Source organism: Canis lupus, chromosome 4, assembly GCF_003254725.2.
Source record: "Canis lupus dingo isolate Sandy chromosome 4, ASM325472v2, whole genome shotgun sequence".
NCBI classification, from domain to species: Eukaryota; Metazoa; Chordata; class Mammalia; order Carnivora; family Canidae; genus Canis; species Canis lupus.
Window position 1 is genome coordinate 181147 of NC_064246.1, and position 8512 is coordinate 189658.

Here is an 8512-nt window from a genome sequence, read left to right on the forward strand (position 1 = left end):
ATTGTTAACTCCTGGCCAGCCTTAACCTAGAGCAGCACTATCTTTTGTATCTGGTTCCTGAGGAGTTGCTGGGCCCAAACAAGGAATATTACAATGAAAACCAACACTGAAAGCATGGAAGAGCATGGAAGGGTAGCTGGGGGCAAGGTGGAGACTGTCCATAGCTACAGCTTGGGGTTAGCTGAGGATCTGCCTATCTATGTGCAAGCACACATGCTCAAGGACACAAAAATTCTGAATAGTAGTGGTAATCAGGGAGATTGGAGGTTTCCCCAACAGGGATACCTCATCTCATCCCCAGAAATGACACACAGCTGACTCCTAAGAGGATCATGGATACCACCCAGGCTGTCCCCCCATGCTCAGAGTCCCATACGGTATTGAGGCTCCTGACCTACATATCTATGCCATGATTTATTTTGCTGCCTAGATGATTTTTATTGAAAAGATGCCTCTGCATCTACAATCTACCATTGTCTGAAGGGAATACCCAATCTGCACTTCCTTGTATGTAACCCTGACCTCACACAACTCTGCCTCTGGAGACCTAGAGGGAATAACATAAATTGCTAGTTTTCATAGACATCTACTCCTTCTTACTACGTGGGGCCATACCCAAACTTACCCAACTAGTAAACTGGTGGGTACTGAGAACTTCTAGACCTATGCCATTTTACCACCTAGGCTGTGGGCAGGCTTGACTGATGGCCACACAGCATGTCCCAGCAGATTCCAGGGCTGTCCACAAAAGAGAGTATTGGAGGACTGTGTGTGTGGGTGTCAGTCTCCACAAGGGAAATCATGGGCTCCTCCCCTCAAGCTTATCAGCTCCAGGGTATCAGGAACCCTGACTCCTTGACTCACAACTGTATGCCTGAAATGAACTAGGCTCTCAGAAAATTTTGAGGAATATAGGAACACTTTGGCTCCATTGAGAACTATGACACTGCCATCATCACCAGCTCAGGGATTACATCTTCCAAAACAAGTTATTTGAATCCTGGAAGAGGGTACTGGGAAGATAAAACAGCAAATGTCTCAAGCTATGAAGCCATAACAATAAAACAATAGCAGGTTTACATACTGGTCTCTGAACTATGTTCCAGGATCTGTGCTGAGTCCATTTTTAGCATCCAAAAACCAGTGTGGAAGGTATGAGGCTCAGAAAAGTTTGGTAACAAAAAAAGAAAAAAAGAAAAAGTTTGGTAACTTGTCCAAGGCCACACAGCTAGGAAGAGGTATAACTGGCACTCAGCTCCATAACTATGAAACCAAGCCACCCTGCTCCCATGGATTTGTGTACATTCTGATGTGCTATGTCCTGATTCTGTTGGCATAAGCCAGAGGTTTCAGGCTCTACTGTAAGGGCAGCTCAGACTCCTGACTTGTGGATTTCTACTAGAATCTTTTACTGTCATTTTCTCCATTTAATACAAAGTGCCCTCCTTCACATTGACTACTCTGTTTGATTTCTGAGCATTCTGGCTTTCCATGTTACTCCTCCTTCCCATTGTGTTTTGCAATCTAGTGTCAGGTTTTTAAATTCAGCCTGACACAGCTAATTCACAGGACCTTGATAGTGGTAACACTCCTCAAGCTACCTGCAAAGATATTTAGAATTATGCCCACACAGGGCTGCAACAACCCCTCTGGAACCACCAGCATTTGACACAGTAAGCTCCATTTTGTAAAAGTCGGGCCTGGACAGCAAGGATCTCTGAAATGCATGGGGGATAGTATCGTTGAACTTTCAGATTTTCCTCTGCAGTACATTTTTTAGTCATTCTCATAGGAAATTGAGAAGGGTGGAGAGATCCACACTCAGCAAGTCTTGGCCTGTCTTTTCTTTCCTTTGTTCCACTGGATGGAGTTACCATTCCCTAATAATCTGCTATATCCTGTTCTCCAGTGAGAATTCTAGGAAGTTGGCATCAAGGATCCCTAAGACACCCCCTGGGTCTGGTGATTCAAGAAAGGCTCACAGGAATAAACATATCCTACCTGTGCATTAGATTTATTACAACAAAAGCAAAAGCAGCACAGACAAAGAGTACATGGAGTGAAGGCCAAAGAAACCCAGGCACAAATTGCCCTGAGATCTGCCCCAGTAGAATCTCACAGGTTATACTTAATTCCTCCAGCATGGAATGCAACCATACCTCAAACACTAGTTGGAGCCTCAACACTCAGGGCTTTATGCTCAAGGGACTCGTCACACAGGCACCCTCTGCTTAGTACATATCAAAATTCCAGATGCTAGAAGGAAAGTAGGTGTCAACATTAACCACATCCCACTGTTTACACAAACATTTTAGCCGTGATAAACTCAAAGGGGTGGATAAAATTAGAGCTTACATATTACAGGGGAGGAAAAATCTTTCTCTCTCTATCCTTCTGCATTTAGTAGCTGGGCCCATGAGCCAAACTGATCAGAGCCAGGTTAATAAGAGAAAAAATAGTTTTAGTTACAAACATACATGCTAGGGTTCACAGGGAAAACGTGGCTTCCAGAGGTGCCAGATGATTGAGGCTTACAGACCATCATGCAGTGTTAGTGAATGAGTCATTGGCAGACCTAATCCCCTTCAGTTGGTATTCAAACCTGGCAGAATGAATTTGCTGACATCATGATGTCAATGAATTTTCCTCTCTCTTTTTTTTTTTTAATTTTTATTTATTTATGATAGTCACAGAGAGAGAGAGAGAGAGGCAGAGACACAGGCAGAGGGAGAAGCAGGCTCCATGCACCGGGAGCCCGATGTGGGACTTGATCCCGGGTCTCCAGGATTGCGCCCTGGGCCAAAGGCAGGCGCCAAACCGCTGCACCACCCAGGGATCCCCCTCCTCTCTCTTTTTTTAAAATTGTATTTAATTATTTGAGCACAAGCTGGGATGGGGTGAGGATGAGCAGGAGAAGCAGACTCCACTGAGTGTGGAGCCTGAGATCATGATCTGAGCAGAAATCAGACACTTAACTGACTGAACCACCCACGCGCCCCTCAATGAATTTTCCTAAGGCTTCATTGTCTAGTGTGGAGTCTCCTGTCTCCATGGACATGTGGAGCCCAGAGAGGCCAGAGGTAATTGAAGTGGGATGCTGTAGGGGGAGCACCACAATCTGGAATGATATTGACAATGTTGAACTTTACCTGAGCCCCGTGCTACCAGACAGAAGCTACAGTCAAAAAATCTGCCCATCCCACAACGTTTGGTGTCTGAGAGTGGGGAAGAGTTAAGCCAAGCTAATCTGTGGGACTGCATTCTCAGTATCTGTTTTGTTTGGCTATATCAGCCTGAGGCGGGGGTGGGTTGGTGGGGGGGGGGGGGGGGAGTCTTGAACTAAGTAGCCTTCATGTGCAAGCACACACTCTCGATAACAGCCTGCAGAATTACAAGCACATATAGGCTCCTGATAGGATTTCCCCAGCAGCCCGCCTGAGCAACCCTCTCCCCTGCCTCTCAGGGCCTTCTTCTTCTGCCCACCTCCCCTTAGGTAAGTCCCTTGAGGAGCTTAGAAAGACCCCACTCTTTCTAATTTGAAGAGACCAATCCAGCCCAAGGCCCAGAACCCCAAAGCATTTCACTCACAACCCATGATAAAGGCCTCTGGCTATGCCTCTCTCTCTCTCTCTGCCTTCAGTCTGCTTTGACCCTTCCATCATGGGACTATAGGACCTGTGAGGAAGAAATTTGTCCAGTTCAACTTGTCTTGTGGTTTTTTGTTAAACCATAAAGAAGTATCCTTTCCTGTATGACTTAGATAAAACTCACCATGGGTCCCCCATTTCCTTCTGACAGGCCAGACACAGACCCTCCAAATTCCCATTCTGTGTCTCATAAATGGTTAGCTGAATTATTTGTCCCCATGATCAATCAGAACAAAATGTCTATAAATTTGACTTGGCCAAAACTCTCTCCCTCCCTACAAGACTCCTCCCTAGGGTTAAACAAGTATTGGAAAGGCCAAACAATCCCTTTCAAAGCTTGGCTGACAAGGAATGATCTCCCTATCTCACCACCCTCTCTTCTCCTCCCTTACACCTAATTTCCAAGCTTGTTTATACCTCTAAATAAAAAGCCCTCTTCTGACTAATCTTTCAGACTTTTGCAGATCTTAAGACCAGAACTGTCTCCCTATTACCATAATCACTTTCCTTTATTGCAAGTCTTTTTTTTTCTCACTTAATAAATTCCATTTTTTAGAGCACTTTTAGACATACAGAAAAAGGCATGGGAAGTACTCCTCCTACAGATTCCCCTATTATTAACATCTTGCATTTGTGTGTATAGCTCCAACTGATGAACCCATATTGAAATATTACTCCTAACTAAAGTTCATAGTTTACATGAGGGCTCTTTGTATTGGGCACAACACCAGGTATCTACCATTACTTTATCATACAGTTTCATTGCCCTAAAAATGCCCTATGCTCCAACTATACCACTTCCCCTAAAGCCCTGACAAGCTCTGATCTTTTTACTAATCCTATAGTTTGGCCTTTTAGAATGTCATGAAGTTGGATTCATACAAGATATAGACTTTTTAGGATGCTTCTTTCACATAGCAATGTGCATTTAATGTTCCTTCATGTCTTCTCATAGCTCGATAGCATGTTTATTTTAACTGCTGAAGAGTATTCCATTGTGTGGATGTACCACAGTTCATTTATCCCCTCACCTGCTGAAGAACACCTTGATTGCTTTCAATTTTGGCACCAACAGGGGTACCCAATTAGCCAACTCACTGAGAGGAAATGTGTTATATCATTTTGAGCCCAATCCCCAGGTGGTATTTTGACTGTCCTAAGAAAAGTAAGGGGCTAGGTATTATCTACAGACCATCAAACAAGTGATGCCCTTCGGGGGTACTAATGCCAAGACACCTGAAACAAACGCATGCCTGGCTGGACCGTAAGGATGTTATTCACATATTGGGGCAACTGTCATATAAAATGTTCTATTTCTAGAGTACCAATCTGGTGTCAGCTGGCACCATGGCCAGCTTTCATAGCCCCATATCCTTATCTGCTTCTGTAGGTTTACTGTGACTTGAGATACAAGTGCCGGTTTGGTAGTTCCAGGCTAAAGCCTTCTGGAAGCCTTAGTGTGTGCAACCAGCATCACTGTACCTTTGAATAGCCTCAAAAACCTCCCTTCCAGAGCCAGGTGTGGTCACAGCACACATTCTTGGAGGTATTCTCTGAGTGGGGAGCCAGAAGGATAATGATTCTGCCAAAACATTTCAGTTGAAAGATTAAGAGTTAACCCAAGAAGGTTTTTCGGGAAGAAAGAAAGAACGTTTCCTCTATGATTACAAAGCAACCAATGTCCCCTGCTCCTGTTAAAATTAAATACTTATGAATCTGTCTCTCCAACTAGATGGCAAGTCACCTGAGAAGAGGAAACATGTCATATCCATGTCCCAAACATCATAACTAATGGTCACTCATGGTTTGCAGACTTTTGAAGTGAATAAGGAGCTCATGGCAATGAAGGCTGCCTCGGACATCCCAACAACATGTTTGAACTACAGGATCCTAAGCATTTATGGGCTTCTCAGAACCTGGAAATGGCATGTGTAGTGGAACTAATGCTTTGCAGCCCAGTTTAGAATCCTAAATTCCAGCTACAACTAGAAAATAGCTTTACCTCTTCTCATGTCTCTAAAGACACAGACTCTCTGAAAGTCTCAAGATATTTCAGACAAGTCTAAAACTATGAACCTCCTAGGATCCTGATAACTTATGCTGTAGACATTGTAAGAGCATACTATGCAATGTCTTTTTTTAAATTTTTTTTTAAGAGAGGCAGAGACACAGGCAGAGGGAGAAGCAGGCTCCATGCACCGGGAGCCCGACGTGGGATTCGATCCTGGGTCTCCAGGATCGCGCCCTGGGCCAAAGGCAGGCGCCAAACCGCTGCGCCACCCAGGGATCCCTGCTATGCAATGTCTTAAGCCTAGCTCAATTTTGTAAATGTTCCTTAAAATTTACATTGACAATGCCAAGTGAATGAATGCTTGACAAGTAAAAATAAAACCATAAAAAATTTCAATTATAACTACAATACAAGGGAATCAGCCAGAAATCAAAGTTATGGTAGGTCAAAGACAGCCATTATGACCTCTAACATGGTACAACAATCACTGAAGCTTTCAGAAAAGAGTAGTTCATGCTGGATGAGTATTTTCTCTCATGGATATGATGTCATGTATTTGCAAACATGAGTAATCTCCAAGGCAAATATTAGAGGTCATGGGTATATAGAGGCCAAAGCACTTTGACCAGCATTTTCATATTTTATCATATTGTGTGAATTATTAAGGTGCAGAGACACCAAAGCATGCGCAAATGAAGTTACTGACTCAGAACCTCAAAGAAAGATAAGTAGGTACTGGCAATGAGTTCCTGCCCACTCTTCCATAGCACTTGGGCCTGAAAAGGACCTAGGGATTATCTAAGAAAGTACTTCTCAAACTTTAACATACCAATAAATCACCTGAACACTAGGAGGACTCTAATTCAGTAGGTCTGTGGAGGGGTCTGGGATTCTGCACTTCCTAAGCTTTAGTTGATGCTGATGCTGCTGGTCCACAGACCACACTGAGAAGTCAAAGTCAGGCTCAGTGCTTTTTAGCCACAATTATTGGAAACACAATTACATTGGAGCTCCTTCCTTCCTCCCTCCCTTAGTCAATCAATCAGTGATAATTCTGATGCCTGGGGCTCACTGTCAGAGATTCTAATTCAGGACTATAGATTAACTCAGGTGTCAGTACTTGTTTTTATTTTGCAAAGATTCCCAGGGAACTTTCTGTTTTGCACTCAGGGTTGCAAAACACTGTCCAAGGCTAACCCTTTTATTTAGCTGCTGAAGGAACTTGCAGAGTTTAAATGAAACTCAACGCACCCAGCTTGTCAATCAAACCCAGAACCAGTCCTGGAATTCTGACATTGGACTCATAGTTCCATGCTTGAGTTTCATATCTTCAGGCAGGAGCCCAGTCCATTAGAAAGGAGTTGCCCTCTCTTGTTTCCATTGCTCTTTTCGATTTGCACACATGCACACATGCACACATACACACGCTCACATACTTTATTGGCCGTTTCCTCTCTCCTTGATGCTGTTCTGTCCTGTGAAGTTTGGGGGTCTGTTTATCCCAAGGAGCCACTTGGCAAGATTCCACAAACCTGATGAGCTGAGCTGGAGCCCCACAGAACCAGGACCACTGCCAGACTCATAGCAATCATGGGATACATAAACACTTCCTCTGTCTGACTGACATGTTGTCAATAGATATCAAAGAGGTGAAGGGGACTAAGGGGCACCGACTTCCAGTTATACAATAAATAAGTCAAAGAATATGAAGTACTGCATAGGAAATATAGTCAATTATATTTTAACAACTTTTTATGCTGACAAGTGGTAACTAGATTTATCGGGTGATTATTTTATAATGTATATAAATGTCAAATGACTATGTATTATACCTGAAACTAATATAATATTGCATGTTAACCATACCAATAAAAAAATAATGTTTATGCAAAATAATTTTATGCGCAAAAATTCCAAAGCCATACAACTGTCAGTACAAACAGCCTTTCTAACCTTTATGCCAGTACCTGCTTACATGATGGAGCTTTAACCTCCTGCACTCGGAGCACACAGCCCTAAACTATCTGAGATGGTATGCGTCTGGGAAAGTTCCTACCATCAGTTGATTCTGTCAAATGACAAGTCTCAGATGTGCTTCCTAATAACTCTAATGGCTTTTTCACTCCACATAAAACAATGTTTGGCTGATAGCCACTCTTCCCTTTAAGTGAACTTATGCTTCCACAGTGGGCCAGCTTAGCCCTAGTTTCCTTCCTTCTGCTCCCTGGGTAGTTCCACTCTCCTCCATACTCTCATTTTGCTTAGGGAATTTTACTGCCTACTTCTATCATCAAAGCATACTAAGGAGTGGAATTGGGATTCTCTATATTTGGGCAGTCTTGAGACATGCTGAGTTAGGAAGAACACATGGATCCAAACCATATCCTGTGCTTATAAGATGTTAAGAGGGCCAGTACATCGTTCCGGGAATTAGGAATGGACAAATGTGGTCTACCACAAATTGCCTAAGTCCCTCCTTGGATGAGAGATACAAAGATGACTTTAACTCATCCAGAGAGGGATCTTGTATGATGTTCTTCTTAAGCACACACTTTTCCTTAAAAAAAAATTTATATTTGAATGCATAAAATAGATACATTTCATGTTTCATATTTCTTTTTTTGGATAATCCTTCCTGTTATATAACCTTCAACTTTAGAAATGTCAGGACACTTCTCTAGGTGCTGAAGCAAAATGTAGAAGTTCTCTGAAGAGAAAGAAGAGCCCCAGACATCTGGGAGCCAGCATGACACTAACAGCTAGGCTCTGGTGTTGCTGGACAGTGACCCACAGCAAGAACCTGTGTTTTTCTGTAGCACATTACATTAACACCAGATGAGGCCACCCTGACACC